At 41.8% G+C, this 21,018-nt stretch overlaps 1 protein-coding gene across 1 annotated transcript in view; it reads left to right on the top strand.

Annotated features, from left to right (window-relative positions):
* LOC145362485 (uncharacterized) overlaps positions 1–21,018 on the top strand; it is a 238,897-nt gene that overhangs the window by 76,907 nt on the left and 140,972 nt on the right. The gene's annotated exons all lie outside the window — the stretch shown is intronic.

The raw sequence follows: 21,018 nt of genomic DNA, 5'->3' as shown, positions 1-21,018 counted from the left end.
ATAGTGCGGCCATAATTCAAACAGAGATATAATCCAGTGCATTAAAACATTGACCTGGTCGCATGAAATATAGGCAAAGTCAGGATCAAATAAACACACACATGGATTGATGCAGTATTAAGACGGTCCCATAAGACATAGTAACACAATTAGCTACTGGGCCCATCGAGTCTGCTTCACCATTCAATCATGGCTGATATTTCTCTCATCCCCATTCTCCTGCCTTTTCCCCATAACCCCTGATCCCCTTATTCATCAAGAACCTATCCATCTCTGTCTTAAAGACACTCAATGACCCGGCCCTCCACAGCCTTCTGCGGCAAAGAGTTCCACACATTCCCCACTCTCTGGCTGAAGAAATCCCTCCTCGTCTCTGTTTTAAAGGAGCGTCCCTTCACCCTGAGGTTGTGCCCTCTCTGGTTCTAGTTTTTCCCACTAGTGGAAACATCCTCTCCACGTCCACTCTATCCAGGGCCTCGCAGTATCCTGTAAGTTTCAATAAGATCCCCCCCTCATCCTTCTAAACTCCCAACGAGTACAGACACAGAGTCCTCAACCGGTCCTAATAGGCAAGCTCTAATTAAAACAAGATCGAGTTCATTTGATCCAATGAGCTATTCAGGCAAATACTGTGACGAAACGCCTGTAATGCAAGAATATGTTTCAGTTTAGAATACACAGAGAAATGTTCTGATGCAGTAGGAATTGAGACTGAGCCAGATTAAAGTTTTTAAACTTACTTATTAGTGTCACAAGTAGCTTTCCATTAACAATGCAATTAAGTTAATGTGAAGATCCCCTAGTCGCCTGTTCGGGTAGAATTTAGGGGAGAATTTAGCCTGGCCAAAACGGACCGAAACAGCAAATCTTTCGGACTGTGTGAAGAAAGCGGAGGATCCGGATGAAACTCACCCAGACACAGGGAGAACTTGCAGACGCCAACAGACAGTCCCCATAGCTGGGAATTGAAGCCGGGTCCCTGGTGATATTAGACAGCAGTGATAACTATTGTGTCACCGTGCCGCCATCTTAACTGAAGCATAGTTCAGTAATCCAGTTTTAACTTAGAAAGTATCGTCTATCATGTAGGAGCAACTGATAATGAGCCGAGTGGAGAACTAAAGGAGATGTTGTAATGTTATCGAGACATGGCCTATTGCAATGCAAACAGAGATGGGGGCTAGTTGAATATAAGCAGAGATATGACATGTTCCAAATTATTTTATGAGATTTTGGTGTCACTGGTGAAGTAGCATTTGTTGACACTTTGGTTTTTCCCTTTGAGAATGTGGTGGTGAACCCTATTCTCCAACCATTAAATTCCACAGAGTAAATACACGCTCAGTGCTGACGGGCAGGGAGTTACTAGATTTTCATCCATTGACACTGGAATATACAGTCAGGACGGGGTGTGTAGGTTTTATGGTCACTTGCAGATAATTGTGTCCTCGTGAATCTGCTGTCCTTGTCGTTTTAAGTGTCAGAGTTAATGTGTTTGGAAGGTGCTATCGAAGGTTTATGTTGCTGCTATACAAGTTGTGAATAGTTCACACTACAGGAGTTGTACATCTGTGACACAGAGAGTGAACTCTTCAAGTGATGTGTGGGGCATTCATCGAGCCACTTGTTTTTTTGCTGGGTGGTATCAAAATATTTGGGTGTTGTTTCAGGGCCACAGGTTAGACAAGTGGAGAATATTCAATCACGCTCCTGACTTTTGCCCTGTAGTGATGGAGAGGGTTTGGGAAGTCAGGAGGTGAGTTACTCAGCTCAAAATTCCCAGCCTCTGGCCTGTTCTTGTCGCAGTATTGTTGACATGTCTGGCCCAGTTCAGTTTTTAATCATCGGTAATTCCCAGAATGATGATAGTGGGGGTTTCAGCGGTGGTCATGCCATTTAGTGTCAAAGGGAGATGTTTGGAATCTCTCTTACTTGAAGGAGGTCATTGTCTGACACTGTGTGGCGTGAATGTTACTCTCCACTCCTCAACCAAAGCCTGAATGTGTTCTAAGTCTTGCTGCATATGGGCACGGACTGCTCCAGTATCTGAGGGGTCGCTAATCTGCTGAACACTGTGCAATCATTAGTGAACATCCCACTTCTGACCTTCTAATGAAGGGTGAAGATGAGGCCACACTATCCTGAGGAGTTCCTGCAGCAATACCCTGGGACTGAGCTGATTGGCTTTCAACAACCCCAACCATCTTACTCTGTACTCGGTGTGACTGAAGCCAGTGGAATGTTTACCCCCGGATCCCCATTGACTGCAGATTGGCTCAGGGTTCTTGATGCCATCATCGGTCAAGTGCTGTGTTGATGTGGAGGGTGGGCACTCTCACCTCATTAAAACAGCTATTTCCACTATATTTGGACTAAGTTTAAATGATTTCTGGAACCGAATCGTCCTAGTGGAACCCAGACTGAGCTTCATTGAGTAGATTATTATTATTATTATTATTATTATTACTGATCGGTTGATCCTCGATACTTTCTATTATTTTGATCGAGTGAGATCGCATTGGGCGATAATTGGCCGGGATGGATTTGCCCTTCCTTTTGCGATAGAGCATGCCTGCTAGTTTTCCACACTGTTGGATATGTGATAGTGAAGTAGCTATACTTTAATAGATTGGCTGGGGCGCAGCTCGCTCCAGAGCACAAATCATCATTATTATTGCTGAAATATTGTCAGGACCAATAATCCTTGCAGTGTCCAACCTCTTCAGCACAGGGTTAGGCCGCAGATCAATCATGGTCATATTGCATGGTGGAGCGGGCTCCCGGGCTCGAATGGCCTACTCCTGTTCCAATCTTATCCTGTGAAAGGTATTGAACTGCTTGGAAACTGGCATCTGTGATGCTGGGGGCCTCAGGAGGAGGCCGAGATGGAAAATCCTCTCGGCACTTCTGGCGGAAGATTGTAGCAATTGTTTCAGTTTTGTTCTTCTCCATTTGCTGAGTTCCCACATCATTAAGAATTGAGGTTTTATTTGAGGCTCCTGCTGCGGTTAATTGCTTTAATGTCCACCACCATTCAGAACTGTATGTGGCAGAACTGCCAAGTTAGATCCTACCTGGAAAAATTCAGATCAAGGTGATTGTGTGATGTATACATTGACATGTACTGGTGCAACACTAGTTTAAACAGCGTGCTATATGTTATAATATATTATAATCATGGACAGGTTCCATTCTAACATATATACATATGGAGGCCAATTCAAAATGAACAGATGCAGTGTCCAGTGTATTGCGGCGGTCCATGCTTCATGTAATGTAACCCACCAAGATTTATTTCCATCTGCTGGCAAAACTTTGTAATTACAGTCAGTGTGAAAATATCATTGTCAGGTATGATCTATGGTATCAATGTAACAAGAATTCACATCCATTAATGTAATATCACATTCCCTCTGCAAGGTGCCAAAATTTATGGTGCAATGAATTGTACATGTCCGTTGCTGAATTATGCAGATGAAGTGGTGGACGGCAGGAAACTGTCGGGGGCCTCAATTATTTACAATATTCAATAAGGGCTTAGATAATGGGACAAAAAGTCAAATATCCAAATGGTAGATCAAGGTATAATTTTTAGAAGGGGCAACGCTAAATTTAGTGGATGCCAAACAGGATTTGGGGTTCGGCACATAGTTTCTTAAAATGTCACGATCTGCTGCAGAAAATAATCATTAAGACCAATGGAATGCCTCCCTTCATATCCAAAGGACTGGGGGATACGGAGGCAGATGTTGTGCTCCAATTGTGCACAATCCTTGTTCCACCCCAATTAGAGGACTGTGAGCAAGTATGAGCAACATATCTTTGGAAAAATGTTGACTCTGGACGGAGTTCAACGCAAGTTGCAAGGAGAGATCAGACGAATTAAGACATTTTTCTCTCGAATTCGGGAGGCTGAGGGCTGTTCTGATAGAAACCTATGAAATACCTACAGGGAAGGGCTGTTTCCATTAGTTGAAGGTTCGAGATTAAAAGACCATAGTTTAAAAAAAAAGTAGGGAAAGGCCTTTCAGGAGGGTTGATAGAAAACATTAGTACATGTCCAGAGAGGTGAATGATTGGAACTCTCTTTGGCAATTGCCGGTGGGTGCTGGTACAATTGTTAGATATAAGTCTCGGGTCGTTTTTTTTTAATTGAACAGGTGTCTCAAGAGATATAGACTTATCGAAGCCAAAATGGATTCGCCACAGATCAGCCATGATCTTATTCAATGGTGGGGCGAGTTCCAGGAGCTGAGTGGCCTACTCCTGTGGCTATGTCCCGATGTTGCCAGGGCAGCATCAGGTGAAAATGGCTCAATCCATGGGAATGTATTTTTGTTGATTTTTGTTAAAAGGAGGGAAGTTGCCCAGGGAGCTGTTGGAGACCACGGGGCCTTTAATATCCAGCTCAGCAAACATGGCGCTGGGGAAAATGTTCGTCATTCCATTTGAAATTTAGTTGGGTCTCTGAAGACTCCCAGGAATCCATGATGTAGTTTTAAGTTGAAAGAAAATGTGTGTGTAAGGGAAACAATTTGTGGGAAAGAATGAGAACGACAGAATATTTGTGTGTATGTCTTTGTGTGTTGTCTGATAAATGTCATATAGTTTACAAATCAACATCACAATTAAAACCGGCATCCTTCCATTTCCAATAGAAAAGTTAGAAACACAGTAAACACATGTCCACGGTCGGTAAGTGGGAGGCTTTCAAGGGAAAACTGAAAAGGTTGCAGGAAAGACATGTGCCGGTTCAGAGGAAGGATGGAAAAGGTAGGATTAGAGAGCTGTGGATTACAGGGGATATTGAGGACTTGGTCAGGAAGAAGAGAGAGGCATATGTTAGGTCTAAGCAACTGGGAACGGAGAGAGCACTAGAGGAATATAGAGAGAGTATGAGGGAGCTCAAACGGGGAGTTAGAAGGGTGAAAAGGGGGCATGAAATGGCTTTGGCGGATAGGATTAAGGAAAATCCAAAGGCATTTTACTCTGACATTAGTAACAAAAGGGTGGTTAGAGGGAAAATTGGTCCTCTTAGGGACAAAGGAGGGGAACTGTGAATCGAGTCTGAGGGAATGGGGGAGATCCTGAATGAATACTTTGCGTCGCTATTCACGAAGGAGAGGGGCTTGGTGTCTTGTACTGTCTTGGAGGGAGCTGTAGACCAGTTGAAGGAAATATCCATTACGAGAGAAGTGTTAGGGTTTTTAGGCAGCATAAAAACTGATAAAGCTCCGGGGGCTGATGGCAATTATCCCAGGCTGCTTAGGGAGGTGAGAGATGAAATTGCTAGGCCTCTGACGCAAATCTTTGTCTCTTCTTTGGACACAGGTGAGGACCCAGAGGACTGGAGGGTAGATAATGTGGTATCGTTGTTTAAAAAGGGCAGTCGGGATAACCCTGGTAATTATACGCAGTGGTAGGAAAGTTGTTGGAAAAAATTCTTAGGGATAGGATGTATCAGCATTTGGAGCGTTGCGATCTGATTAGGGATACGCAGCATGGCTTTGTTAAGGGGAGGTCTTGCCTTACGAATCTGGTAGAATTTTTTGAGGAGGTGACAAAAACGGTTGATGAAGGACAAGCCGTTGATGTTGTCTATATGGATTTCAGTAAGGCGTTTGACAAAGTCCCTCATGGTAGGTTGGTTGAAAAGGTTAAGGCTCATGGGATACAGGGACAAGTATCTAGATGGATTGAAAACTGGCTAGTTAAGAGGAGACAGAGAGTAGTAGTGGAAGGGCCTTTTTCTAGCCGGAGGTCTGTCACCAGTGGTGTGCCGCAGGGCTCAGTACTGGGACCTCTTCTATTCGTAATATATACAAATGACTTGGAAGAGGGCGTACATGGTGTGATCAGCAAATTTGCAGATGACACGAAGATGGCAGGATTGGCGGGCAGTGAGGAGTAGTGTCTGGCAATACAGCAGGATGTAGATAGGCTGGTATATTGGGCAGATAAATGGCAGATGGAATTTAATCCTGATAAATGCGAGGTGATGCATTTTGGAAGGAATAATGTAGAGGGGAGTTACATGATAAAGGGTAGACCTATTAAGTGTATAGAAATGCAGAGGGACCTGGGAGTGCAAGTTCACAAGTCTTTGAAGGTGGCAACACAGGTGGAGAAGGTTGCGAAGAAAGCTTATGGTATGCTAGCCTTTATAGGAAGGGGTATAGAGTATAAGAGCTGGCGTCTAATGCTACACTTGTACAGAACTGGTGGTGGAGGCAGGGACGTTGGAGTTGTTTAAGGTTTACTTAGATAGACACATGAGCGAAACAGGGATGGAGGGTTATAGTAGACGGTATTAAAAAGGGTCAGAGCCTCGGGACGACACTGGAAATGTAGTATTACACGTCGATGTTTTGTCTCTTTTAATCCACAGGTGTCGGTCCACCTTGTTGTCAAACGAGGGGCATGCACACGGTGGGTCGTGCGTGGGCTGCTCTTGGAGGTTTAGAGAGTGGCCTAGTACTTCGTGTCGTTGTGTGTGCTTAAACCTGGACCAGCAGACGGCTCAGTGACTATCACTGCTTGCTGTGCAGATACATGGATTTGGGCCTGTGTCTGTGGGACTTTGCACATTCTCCCTGTGGTTGCGTGGGTTTCCTCCGGGTGCTCCGGTTTCCTCACACACCCCAAAGATATGCTCTTAGGCTGATTGGTGTACCAAATTGACCCTACACTATTCTCCCCTGAATCTGGCTACATTAGGGGTACCATTCGCATACACACGGGGCAGGCTAGGTGTAGGAAAATGCTTTGTTGAAATGGTGGCGCAGGCTCGTTGGGCCGAAGGGCCTGTTTCCCGTGCTGGGTTGTTCCTTCTTCTTCTTTGTTCTAGAACGTTGGTTAGACCGCATTTGGAGTACTGCATCCAGTTCTGGTCACCTGACTACAGGAAGGACGTGGAAACCCAGGAGAAAGTGCAGAGGAGGTTTACCAGGATGCTACCTGGTATGGAAGGACTGGGTTATGAGGGAAGATTTGGTCAACTGGGGCTGTTTTCCTTAGAAAGTCAGAGATTGAGGGGGGATCTAATAGAGGTGTATAAAATAATGAAGGGTATAGATAGAGTAAACAGTGGCAGGCTTTTTCCTAGATTGGAGACAAATATCACGAGGGGCCACGGGCTTAAGGTGAGGGATTTGGATGCTAGAGGGAGGTTTTTCACACAGAGGGTCGTGTGGGTATGGAATGCACTGCCAGGTAAGGTGGTGGAGGCAGGCATGCTGGACTTGTTTAAGGTTTACTTTGATAGATACATGAGCAAAATAGGGATGGAGGGTTACAGGAGACTGTTTTAAATAAGGATCAGAGCCTCGGGACGTTACTGGAAATCTAATGCTACACGTGTTGATGTTTTTCTCTTTTACTCCACAGGTGTGTCGGTCCACCTTGTCTAACGAGGGGCATGCACACGGTGGGTCGTGTGTGGGCTGCTCTTGGATGTTTCGAGAGTGGCCTAGTACTTCGTGTCGTTTGTGTCTGCTTAAAACTGGACCAGCAGATGGGCACCACAACTGCTCAGTGACTATCACTGCTAGCTGTGCAGACACACGGATTTGGGCCAGTGTCTGTGGGAGTTTGTGCATTCTCCCTGTGGTTGCGTGGGTTTGCTCCGGGTTCTCCGGTTTCCTCCCACACCCCAAAGAAGTGCTATTAGGCTGATTGGTGTAACAAATTGTCCCTAAATTATTCTTCCCTTAATCTGGTTTCCAATGGGGTACCATAAGCATAGACATGGGTCAAGGGTGGAGGAGGAAAAGCACATTGTTAAGATGGTGGCGCGGGCTCGTTGGGCCGAAGGGCCTGTTTCCCGTGCTATGTTGTTCTTTGTTCTTTGTACTATTCATTTTAGTTTGGTGCCTTTTTTCATATTTCACATTTGTTGATGACTGAGGAGGTCAATTTTTGAGAGGTTGATTCAACCCTAAGTGTTGTCCATGAGGCTAACAGTTGTGTTGTAAATTGTCCTTTTCTGTGTCATGAATGAGACCGAGAATTTTTTGATGGAGAGCTTAGTTCCCCCAAATGTTGTAGTCTCTGACCTGATGTTAGTATCGAATGTCTTACTGAGATTCACCAATGTATGGGTATGATATGTATATCTCTATACGTATCATATCTCTATGCATATCTCTATATATAGACATACATATCTCGATACATGCCATACCCATACATTCCCATACCCATACATGGTGATAACCATCATCCCAACACAAACAAAACACTGCGCTTCAGCTTAATCCCGGTCTTCAAGCAGATGAGTAACAAAATTGTCATCCTATCAAAGGCCTGTCCCGTAATGTTATGATTGAGATACAGCTACAGATGTTGCCGTCTCTTCTGTCTTCCTTGTCTTTGGATAGTGTGATGTTTCTGAATCATGAATCTCCTGTGGAACGGAACCTATCTTCTGGCAGAGAAAGAGAAGGTCATAAATGTTCAGAAAGTTGATATTTATTTTCATCAATTGCCATCCATTTACAAAGATGCCCAATTGTGTTCATTAGTTATCATCCATTCATAAACATTGATATGTTGATGTTTTAATTTAAGGGATATGGGCGTTGCTGGCCAAGTCAGTATGTTCCCTATTCCTCATTGCCTTTAGTAAACTGGTGGTAAGCTACCTTCCTGAAATGCTGCAGACCCTGTGGTGTAGATACCCATACAGTCCTGTTACAGAGGGAGTTCTAGGATCTCGGTCCCGCGACAGTGATGGAAGGATGATATATTTCCACATCAGGTATATGACTGACTTGGAGGGGAATTTATAGGTGATATTTCCTGGTAACTGTTACCCCTGTCCTTGCAAATAGCAACCCACCGTGTGGCTGCCTAAGGAGCTTGGTGAGGTTCGGAAGTGAAACTTGTAGATGGTACATAATGATGCTCTGTGTGGTGGAGGGAGTGAGCATTTGCAAATGTTATTCCTGTCAAGCCGGCTGCTTTGGCCTGAATGGGATGAAGATTTTTGAATGTTGTTTGAGCTGTACCTATTCAAGTAAGTGGAGAGAACCATTTTTGTCCCCTAATATGTGTCGTGCAGGTGGTGCACAGGTTTGGGGAGTTAGGAGGTGGGTTACTCACAGCAGGCTGAGTTGATATTCCAGCTGGAGCATGTATATACCCAGCTAACATAGCGATTAGCCAATGGTAACCTCGAAGATGTTGATAGTTGCTGATTCAATGTTGCAATATCATTGAGTGACAAGGGGCAACGGTCAGTTTCTCCCTTTTTGGAGATGGTCATCGCCTGACGCCAATATTACCAGTAACTCTCCATTCACAAAAATAAATAGTAACAATTCACAAAAATAAATAAAAATAAATAAATTCTCAAAAATAAATAATAGTAGGAGGGATTACTATTTCTAGGGCGAAAAGCTGCAGCATGCTACGGTGCAGAGGGACCTGGAGGTCCTTGTGCATGAGTCGCAAAAACCCAGTCTGCAGGTGCAGCAGGTGATCAGGAAGGCGAATGGGATGCTGGCCTTTATAGCGAGGGGGAGACAATATAAAAGCAGGGAGGTCTTGCTGCAGCTGTACAGGGTACTGGTGAGGCCGCAGCTGGAGTACTGTGTGCAGTTTTGGTCGCCGCACTTGTGGAAGGATATTTTGGCCTTGGAGGGAGTGCAGAGGAGGTTTACTAGGCTGATACCGGAGATGAGGGGGTTGAACTTTGAAGAGAGGCTGAATAGACTGGGTCTGTACTCGTTGGAATTTAGAAGGATGAGGGTGGATCTTATAGAGACGTATAAGATAATGAAGGGGATGGATAGGGTAGAGGTAGAGAGATTCTTCCCGCTCAGAAGGACAGCAGGACTAGAGGGCACAGCCTCAAGATAAGGGGGGGGGGGGGGGGGGGCGGCAGTTTAGAATGGAGTTGAGGAGGAACTTCTTCACTCAAAGGGTGGTGAATCTCTGGAATTAAATTAAATTAAATTAAATTGAGATTAAATCCGACCATGGCAGCTGGTGGAATTTGAATTCAATCAATAAATTTTGATTCATACTGATAGCGACGAGATAACCCTCTGATTCCCCAATGAAGGACATCTGCCATCCCTACTTGGTCTCAGCAGGGTGTAACTCAAGATGGACCGCCATATATATAACTGGGCAACGCCTTCTGAGATGCCCCAACACACCACTCAGCTGAAAAGGAATTAAGCACAGGAAACAAATGTTGTTCTTTCCAGGGACCCCCACGTCCCATGGAAGAATAAAGTGAAATAAAACACCAGCCTACATATTTATGCAGTATAAGATATATCACCTCTCTGAATCAACTCTCACAATCTGCCTGTATTTATTTCTATCCATCCATCACAGTGTATTGTTGGGTTGGAGAGATCATCATTGTTACTAACAAGGTGCCAGAGAATCTGGGTAGCTTTCTTTTCCAATGAAATGGGAAGCATTCATATCGGTTTACAGCTTTAAAAATAATAATTAAGATTGCCTCCAGTTGTTGCTGGGCAGATTTGTTTATAAATAGGCTCTATTGACAATGCTAAGAGTTTGAAATTGGCTTGCAGCCAACTGTTCAGTACTGAGGAAACAGATCTTTGACTTACTGAACAAACACCGTCAGATGCTTCCTGTAAATATCTTCGGGCAGTTGGCAGCAGGTTGGACTGCTGCCAAATACTGCGTGGGGCAGATTAACGTGAATATGTAAGGATTAAATGGGACTTATCCAGTTATACAATAAATTCTTGATTCCCACAATAAAGAAACGTTTTTAAATGGTATTCCTTCCAAGCAAATATTTTAAAGGGCTGCACTGTGATTAAACAGTATGGGGAACGAGTAAATTGGCCAGATGCTATTTCATTTGTATAACTTCCAAATAAATGTCCTTCCAACAATTAAAGCCACTTTGTGAGTAACTTCATGACCTGCAAGGAAGAGATTTTGACCTCCCCACCCCCAAAGTCCAATGAGATCAGTGCAATGGCCCCAAAATGAAAATAATTAAAAGTAAAATAAAATCATACAATTGTCTTGAAAAGCGCGGATACCTGGAATATTCTAAGTGTTCTGCACCTCTTTAAAAAGACAACCTCTCTTATCCCTGGTCAGCACCATGTTCTGTTGTCCAGCACAATCTGATTTCGATTATTTAACAGTCGGTCTCATAGCTGCCAATGAGTGAAGAAACGGCCTGGTTTAGTGGAAGACAAAACATTTATTTTTTTGTGATATTGTGCAATATGCCACGAAGTCCTAATATCCTGAGTTCCCACTACCAGTGAATGTTCGACAGCCGATGACCAATGAAATGAGCAGCAATGATTTGGATGTTGACAAAGAACTTTCCTGATCACCGTGTCCGGTCGGATTCTATAAATTCTCTGTCAAAGGTTGATGTCGATGTCATGTTTCCCTGTCAACTCAATTAATTATGAGTCAAGCAGTTTTCTTTCAGTATTAATTTTCACAGGGTAAAGGAGCCGTTGGGGAAATCTAACGTGTAATATTGCATCATATGAGGATTGTCCTTTTTGAATTAATTTGTGGGTGGCACGGTGGCATATATGTTAGGGCTTCTGCCTCAAAGCGCCAGGGACCCGGGTTCAACTCCCGGCTTGGGTCTGTCTGTGTGGAGTCTGCATATTCTCCAATTGCCTGCTCATTTACTCACATTGTTCAAGGATATGCAGCTTAGGTTGATCCACGATGATGAATTGTCCAATCGTGTCAAGAGAATTAGCAGGGAATATACGTGGGGTGATGGGGATAGACTGAGGTGGGAATGTTGTCGGTTTGGGCCATAGGCCAAAAGGCCTTCTTCTGCTCTGTAATGATTCTATGGACATGGGCACCTTTGGCTGTTCAGAATTGATTGCCTACTTCTTGTCCGAGGGCAGTGAGAGCCAATCACATTGCTGTGGCTCTTGGATCACACATAGGCCTGACCAGGTAAGGACGGCAGATTCCCTTCTCTAAAATACATGAGTGAAGCAGATAGGTTTTTACACAATCGACAATGATATCATGACCATAAGTGGATTCTTATTTCCAGATGCTTTTTTTACTGAATTTAAATCCCGCCATCTGTGGTGGTGGGATTCGAAGTCGGGTCCTGAGGACATTAGTTAAGTTTGTGCATTAATTGCCGAGCGATGACATGAGGCAATTTCCTCCCTCCTTCTTGTATCCAGTCCCAAATTACAGTGACAGCTACCCACGCCTGAAACAAAATCATTCCAGCAATTAGTTACATAAATCGATAATAATTCTTCAAATGGATTATATTTTTGCTGCAATGTGCAAATCAGACTGACGTTTTAACCCTGATAAGGTAATGTCATCTTTTTTATGTCTATTCTCTTGTGAAGGGGTGCAGAAATTAAGGGACTTGATTTACAATCAAATTGTTTTTTTTCTCTATAACAGAGGCTCAAATATAATTTCACATTTTGGACTAGCAGAGACGTTCCAATGGATCTCACTCTTTCTGCCTCAGTGTTAGTCTGTCTCTTGAATATTCCAGTGCCAGCAATCAATTCACTGGGAATAATCCTCGGTGTTTATTGATATATTTTATTTGATTTATTATTATCACACATATTAGTACAAAGTCTTGCGAGCTATACAGACAGAGCATACCGTGCATAGAGAAGGAAGGGAGAGAGTGAAGAATATTATGTTGCAGTCATAGCTCGGGTCTAGAAAAATATCAGTTTAATGCGAGGTAGATCCATTCAAAAATCTGATTGCAGCTGTAAAGAAATTGTTTCTGAGTCGGTTTGTAGTGTCCTCAGACTTTGTTTTTTATCTAGTCCCCGGTGGAAAAAGGTGAGAGAGTGTGTCCGGGGTGAGGTGTGTTTTGTTTTCACAGTTTTTTTTAAATGTCGAATCGGAGGTTGTGTTGACTCAGCCAGAGGCAGAAACCGGGCATCCCTGAGGCTCCCTGAGACTGAGCTGTAAAGACAAAGTGTTCAATATGGGCAACAACTGGATGGTCTGGGTCCGACCAGTCCCTGATAGTGTTTATAGTCTCTCCTTCAGTATGATAGTCTTGGATCAACCCACAATTCCTCCGCCCCAGAGATTCAGAATCAATTTATTCCACCCAAAGACACTTAAAACAACGTAAAGAGAAAATGCTGGACAGTCTCAGGACATCTGGACTCGAAACGTCAGCTCTTCGCTCTCCTTACAAATATTGCCAGGCCTGCTGAGATTTTCCAGCATTTTCTCTTTGTGTTTGAATTCCAGAATCCACAGAATTATTTTTATACTTCAAACAACATCTTCTCTTTGCAAATAACTATAAACCGAATATTCCTATCTTTCCCCTGTCTGTCCTACACAGACTCCAGTTCCATGTGATGAAAATAACCCTTCACCACCACTGAAATATCCGAGAAAGCCACCCAGTTGTATTAAAGCTGCAGTGGATGTCACCCATCCAGACGGCAGGTTTCAGCAAGATGTTTCACAATCACCAATTAATGTTAGCTTTGTCAGTGACGCTCGCATCCAAAGAGTCAATAAAATCAGTGCAAATTGCTGCAGATTCCGGAAATCTAAAACTAAAACAGCAACAGTGCTACTCAGCATCTCAATGGGCATCATCAGAGAGAGAGAGAGAACCAGATTCGTATTTAACACCAATGCCAAGATGTAAAATCTCTTGATATAATTATGAACAGCAAGTCTGTTCTGTCCAATATCCGACCCAAATCCTCATTTATCAAATAAAATCGCAAATTTGTTGGCCATTTATCACAACCGGGTTCGTGGGAGTTTGTGGTATGCAACTTGCCGGTTAGTTGCAACATGAGAACAGTGACTAAATTCAGCAAAGGTACATCAGTGAGTTTTAAGAACTCTGGGGCGACGTGAGGTCGGGTAAAATGTTCTATACATTCGAGTTCCCCCATAATTTGTAATACTTTGGAATCGCTGAGATTAATGTGAATATAATCACTTCCTTGCCTGATCATAGAAGCAGAAAATCATAGAATCCCTACAGTTCAACATGGTCATTCGGTCCAATAACTCTGCAGTGGGCTCTCCAGCAGAGCATCCTACCTCGGCAAGCTTTCATCCGATCCCGGCAACCACACATATTCACAGGCTAATCCCCCGAACCTACACATTATTGGACACTAACAGGAAATTTAGCATAGACAATTTACATTGGGCCTGGGAAGGATGCTCTGCCGGAAAGCAGACTTGATGAACCGAATGGTCTCCTTCTGCACTGTAGGTATTCTATGATTCGACTTTGCACATCATTGGGCGCTAAGGGGCAATTCATCACAGCCAATCCACTTAACCTGCATATCCTGGGACTGTGGAAGGAAACTGGAGCACTCGGAGGAAACTCACATGGATATGGATAGAGTGTGAAAACCACACACAGTCACTCGATGTTACAATCGAACCCGCTTCCCTGTCGCCTGCGAGGGAGCAAAAATAATTGTATCTCTTAGTGATAACCATATTTTTTACTCCTCCCTCGTGTGAGTGTGATCACTATTTGTGAAGGAATATTTCAGACATCAGATCTGTTTTTTTTAAGTTAACTTGTCCAGTTGAAACAGATTAAATCCTCAATCAAATTAACATTCAGTGGAATATCTGCCTGTTCACAGATGTTTTATTAATTGTGACATCAGAAGTTTCAGAACTAATTCTGAAATGAAATGTATCACTTTATTTTAATTAAATACAACTGGTGCAATGAATGTTCAAAAAGTTTCTATTCATTTTGAACCAACTGTTAAAATTCTTAAAATAAATCGTTATTTTGAGTTGAAACTGATCAATAAGTGACGGTTTATCTGTTTTTTCTGTCATGAACATTTCATTGTAAACAGTGAGGTATTTATGTAAATTAATACAAGAATAGTAATTCCAAATTAGATTGTTGACTGACAAAAACACAACAAATATTTCCCCACCAACACAGCACAGAAATAGAGAGAACCATGCAAATCAATCAACGGATTCCAGTAATGGTTGTTTTTCAACATTATTTATTCATCAGTTATGTGAGGAAAAACATTATGATGATATCTATGTTCAGAATTAGGAAATAATCCTTCTGATCCCGAAATAAAATGGCAAATGTGTTCATGGAAATTTCCTGTGTTTCATCTCTTTCCATGTCTTTCTCCTGTCTGGTTCTGTGTCTTTTCTCTCCACGATGGTTCATCGTCTTCACTCCACAGCACAAAGTCAATGTCTGCCCAATGTATTCTCTCAGCCACAGTTACAGGTTTCTAAAAGAATATAATTCAATAAATTGGAATCTGTGAGTGAGATTTACTCTAAAAGATCTCTTGAGAAACCAATGATCTTGAAATGCTTGATACATTTCCTTCTGCACCTAACCTCGGATAAGGATTCAATGTGGAATCTTTCCCTATATTTAGCCGGTGTTGTCCCTGTCCTTGGAGTATTTGACTGGACAGTGTAGAGGAACATTTACGCTGCGTCTAAACTCATCGTTTCTGATTTATGAATGTTGATATATCTTTATCAGGGAAGATTTAATCCGTATCTAATCTCTGCTGTACCTGGCCTGGGTGTGTTTTCTGGAACTGTGTAGACGGCTCTTTCCCCTACACCTAACGCTAATTTAAACCTGCCTCCTGGATCTCTGAAGGAAGAGTGCAGGAGAGTTTTTACATAGAAGAGTGTCCATGCTCTTTCTGCCTTAATTTTGTTTGAACAGATTTGTAGACGGAGTTTCACTCTGTTTGTAGACAGTATACTGTTGTGAGAATGTTGGAATTGGATAGTTTGGAGGGAGATTCACTTTGCATCTAACTCATGCTATTCCTGCTTTGGGAGTTATTAATTTGCCAGTGCAGAGGGGGCTTTGCATCCTGCAGCTAACCCCATGTTACTCCTGTCCTGTAAGATTTTGATGGGACAGTCGGCCGTCTTTACAAATTTCATGGTGATTGAACCAGTCTCTTTATATTACAGTAAATTTACCCTGTGTCAGCTTGTATTGTGAGCCATGCCTTTGTTTATTTTCCACTAGACCCTAAGTCTTTTTATCTTGCATGTAGAATGTTATGTTGCCTGTCTCTACACATAGTAAATTGGATATATTATCTGTCTGTATTAAATTCGACGCTGTCCCTGCTTATATTATATGTCACCATGTTTCTGTTTGTATGAAACTCCACATTGTCTCTGTTTATATTAATTTAGATCTCACTCTGTTTATATCAAAGTAAATGCAATCTTATTTCTGCAATTGTCCATATCCACGTTTATATTGTATTAGACATGGTCTCAGTTTTTACTGCACTGGTCAATGCCAGTAATGATTAAAGTGGCTGGGAGAACACAATTCTCTGCATCCTTCTGCAAGGGCAAACCGTGTGAGGTTTTGGACAGTGGGAAAGAAACCTGAAATCTACTTCTGCTGGCTGCAGTGAAAATGGATATCAAGTCCTGTGTAGCATGCACTGTAAATGAAGAACAAAAAAACAAAGAAAATTACAGCACAATAAAATACTGGTGATCCAATACTGCCCGTTTCTGGATCTTGCCTGATAGCAATCTTTTTTATCCCAACATATTATCTCTTCTTCTCACAAAACCGTGGAGTAAAACAAACATAATTCAAAGAGAGGCATAGTGAAGTGCAGGAACAAAATTGCCACAGTGAAGTATATATACAGGGTGAGTATCAAATATTACATAACCAGAGAGAATGCCGTGTGCAATGTAAACTGAGCTCTGGTCTAGCAGAGTATTAACAGAGCCAGGCTGTATTTTAATATAAACAGGGGCCAGGTTCAAGAAAATAGCAATGAGTTAGTGCCGAGGGCCTTGTGGGGATGGTCGAATGCCAAATTCCAATGAGACCCATATCCTGTGAAAGAAACATTTTTAAAACTAACATTGTCAAGGAAAATAAAACTGAGGCAGTGGCTCGCACAGTTTCACTGATATAGGAACTTCTTAGGCATGAACTGAGACAGCGCCGAGTAATTAATGATACTGGACCGAATAAGGAGAATATAAAATAAATGTCCAGAAAGATAATAATTATTTTCACGAATTACCATCCATTTGCAATTTGATTATTTCATTCACCAGATCTCATTCATATATAATGAGGAGTGTATTTAAAATTACTCTGTGATAGGAAGGCGACGTTGCCTAGGCCCCCATTTATTCCCCATTGCTAATTGCATTCGGTAAGCTGGTGGTGAGCCGCCTTATTCAATTGCTGCAGAACCTGCAGTGTAGGTACACCGACAGTGCTCTTGGGGAAGGTGCTTCTGGGCTCCGACGCAGCATCAGTAAAGGAGTGGTCCAAGTGAGGTTTGTGAGTGCTTTAGAGAGGAATTTCCAGGCGGGGTTGTTCCAATTCCCCAGTTATCATCAATTCATACAGATAAACAATTAGTTCACCAATTATGTTCATCAGTTTGATAAAAGCAAAATACTGCAGATTCTGGAAACTGAAACAAAAATAATGAATGCTGGACAATCTCAACGGGTCTGATAGCATGTGTGGAGAGAGAATAGAGCCAACGTTTCGAGTCAGTGTGAGTTTTTTTTATTTGGAGGAAATTGAAGTGGGTGATGACATTGAGAAATGATGTGGGTGGATAGGGATTAGGATTTTTTTTAGGATATAGTTTGTGATTGAGATGTTGATTAGTTTAGGATGAAGAAGTTTGTTATGATATTTGGGATCACTATGTGAATTGATGCAACTTGTGTGTGTCTCGAAATAGTATCTATGATTTCTGTTATTCCCATCTCACAGGAAATTTATGCAGCTTTTCTGACACGTTGTTGGAAACAATGACGATCTCTCCAAAGCAGCAGGAATACTCTGCCGAAGGGTCATCCAGATGTGAAACAAAGGCTCTATTCTGTCTCCACAGATGTTACTGAGATTCTCCAGTATTTTCTGTTTATTTTCGGCATTTCATTCTATTCAATATATAACTGTACTTTGCTTCGTATAATTTATTGATTTTAAAATTTATTGACAACACATTGGCTTTTTTGACACCAAGGAATGAAATCTGTCCCAGAATTCAGTGGGGAATGGAATTAATTCAGACCAAGGAGAATGAACAGCTACCCAGCAGCCTCTGCGCTTCATTGACAAGTCATCACCTCCTCATCACACAGAAAGTCCTGGTACATAGCTGGAGTGTGTGATGATTGTCAAAGTGATGATATAAATGAAACTACCTGTACTTCATGTGAAGTTACTGAATCTTTAATTTCCGATTCATTATTACACTGTTTTGGGAAATAATGTAACACTTGTAGTTTTCCAGTGAGTTTCACAAATATTTCCGTTGCTATCTTATTTACTTTTCACCCTGTTGCCTTCACTAATTTGGGTGAGGGTTTGTTGATTGATTTGTTGTATATGAAAGAACCAGTGTTTTATATAGTACAATCATTCCTCCTCAACCATATCATGCTCTCTCTTTCTGTCCTGGATATGAAGATTCAGCATCAGCAGAGAAATGAACCATCCGAACTGCAGGAAAATCTCCCCCTACTCTTCAAGAGGATCAGCTTGCTAACTCCCGAGAAACTCGGAATGTATTTCACCCAGACACTCTGGAAGGATTGAAGGTATTAGATGGACACACATTGAATAAAGGAGTTGTTTCAATTTATGAAGTAGTCAAACACAAATATGGAAATGTAGAACAGCATCATTCAGTACCATTTATCAATGAATCCACCAATCCATTCACTAATTCCTCAATCAAAATATTCAGGAATCCAACAGTCATTCATCCATCAGTCATTCAAATGTCATTCATTCCTGTGTCAACACAGTCAGACATTTATTGTTTGTGTAGATGGTGACATCAATTATTTTAATTGATCCAGTGATCCAGAGGCCCAGGGCAATGGTGTGAGGACAGGGATTTATGTCGGGCCGTTCCCGCAGGTAGATTTTGAATTCTATTGATAAATCTGGAATGGATACTAATTGCGATCATTGGAACCGCTCTGATTCCCCAATGGAGGAAATCTGCCATCGGCTACATTGTCTCACAAGGATATAACTGCAGACTGAAAGCAAAATAGCTGACTCTTTAATATCTTCAGAAGCGTCCAAGAAAACCAGTCAATTTAAGGGAATTTGGGACAGGCAAAGAGTGTTGGTCTTTCCAAACAAACATCCCATGGAAAGATAAAAGGAAATAAAATATAAATGTACATGCTCAACTATAACAGCATGTATCGTCTCTCTGAGGCATTTTTCAGTCAGCCTGTGATTATTTCTGTCCGTCCATCACAATATCCTGATGTGTTAGAAAAATCATCATTGTTGTTAATAGGGTGCCAGAGAAGGTGGAAAATAATCCTTTCTTTAGAGATGGGAAAACATCATCTAGATTTATATCTTCCAAAAATTCAAGTGCCTCCAGTACTGTTGCTGGGTAGATTTGTTTATAAATAGACCTTACTGACAACATGCAGGGTTTTAAGTTGGCTTGTAGCCAAGCGGTCAGTGTTGATGAAACTGATCTTTGATCTACTGCACAAACACCCCCAGATGTTTCCTGTCAATAACTTTGAGCATTTGACAGCAGCCTGGATTGCTGCCAAATACTGTGTGGGACAGATTAGCGTGAAGCTGAATGGACAACAAGGGATTCAAACATTTAAACAGTAAATGTTTCATTCCCACAAGAAAGACACATTTTAAATCATAATCATTCTCATCAAATATTTTCATTCAGTGTCCTGTTCATTATCTGAGTAAATAGTATCGCAAAACAATAAAGTGACCGGATGATTTTTTTCATTTGTATAGTTTCCGAGTAAATTTCATTCCAATAATTAAATTCTGTTTATTAATCACTTCATGAAATGAGAGAGAGAGAGAGATGTTGGTGGGCCCAGTTCCCCAGTGAAGTAAAATCGGTGCAATGACATGAAATAATATTAAAACAACATCATAAAACTGACATGAACACCGGGGATTCCTGGAATATTCTGAAAGTTCTGCATCCTATTGAAACAGCAGCGTCTCTTGTCCCTGATTAGCCCCGTGTTCTATTGTACAATATAATCTGATTTCTGTTATTGAAGAGTTCCTCCCATAGCTGCCAATGAGTGGAGAAATGATCAGTTCATAACCTGATTCAATGGAAGATAAAACATTTATTCTTGTGATATTGTGCAATGTGCCGCAAAGTCCTGATATCCTGTATTCCCAATACCAGTGTATGTTAGACAGCCGGGCCAATAGAGTGAGCTGCAAAGATTTGGATACTGAAGGAGAGCTTTAATGATCTCAGTGTCCGTTCCGATTCATTAACTTCTGTGTCAAAAATCAATTTAATTTTATGTTTCTCTGTCAATTCACTATTTAATTATCAGGAGGTTGGGATTCTCATTATTTTCAAAGGCCTGTCTTCGAGATTGAGACAGTTTGAAAATATAAGGAGAAAGATTGTATTGTGTGAGAGTTTCTTCTCACCTCCAAACCCAAATTGTTCAGTGATAGCCATCCACACTGTAAATAGAATCACTTTGTATATTCCACACATTTAGTTACAGAAATCAATGGTATATCTTCTGATAAAATGTGTTTTATTATTATAATGTGGCAGAGACACGGAGTTGTTGCAAAATTGTCTAATGTTCCAAAATGTTAGTTCATCATTTTTAGATTTCTTTTCTTGTTGGGGGTATGGTAATAAAATCACCATATTTACAATGGAATTAGTTATTTTAAAAGTAAAGAGATGATGAACTGTAATATCACCATCAGAAATAATGGGGACAATACAATGAACATTTCAGCCAAACAAATATCCCGATACAGATAAAATGTCCATTTTAATATTAATCTATTGTAAATCTCCGAGTCCATTCTGTTGGGGGTGTGGAAGGTGGGACGTGGATCCAGGCGCCGCCTCCAGCAGGGAATCAACAGGCGGCGCCTGGAAAGCCGCCCCCTTCTGCCGGGTATTTAAATACCGCTCACTGGGACCGGAATCCAACAGTCCGGGAGCTGGT

Source organism: Carcharhinus amblyrhynchos, unplaced genomic scaffold (genome assembly GCF_965287045.1).
Source record: "Carcharhinus amblyrhynchos unplaced genomic scaffold, sCarAmb.v2.hapA scaffold_38, whole genome shotgun sequence".
NCBI classification, from domain to species: Eukaryota; Metazoa; Chordata; class Chondrichthyes; order Carcharhiniformes; family Carcharhinidae; genus Carcharhinus; species Carcharhinus amblyrhynchos.
The sequence above is the reverse complement of the archived record's forward strand: the minus strand, read 5'-3'. Positions and strand labels throughout refer to the sequence as shown.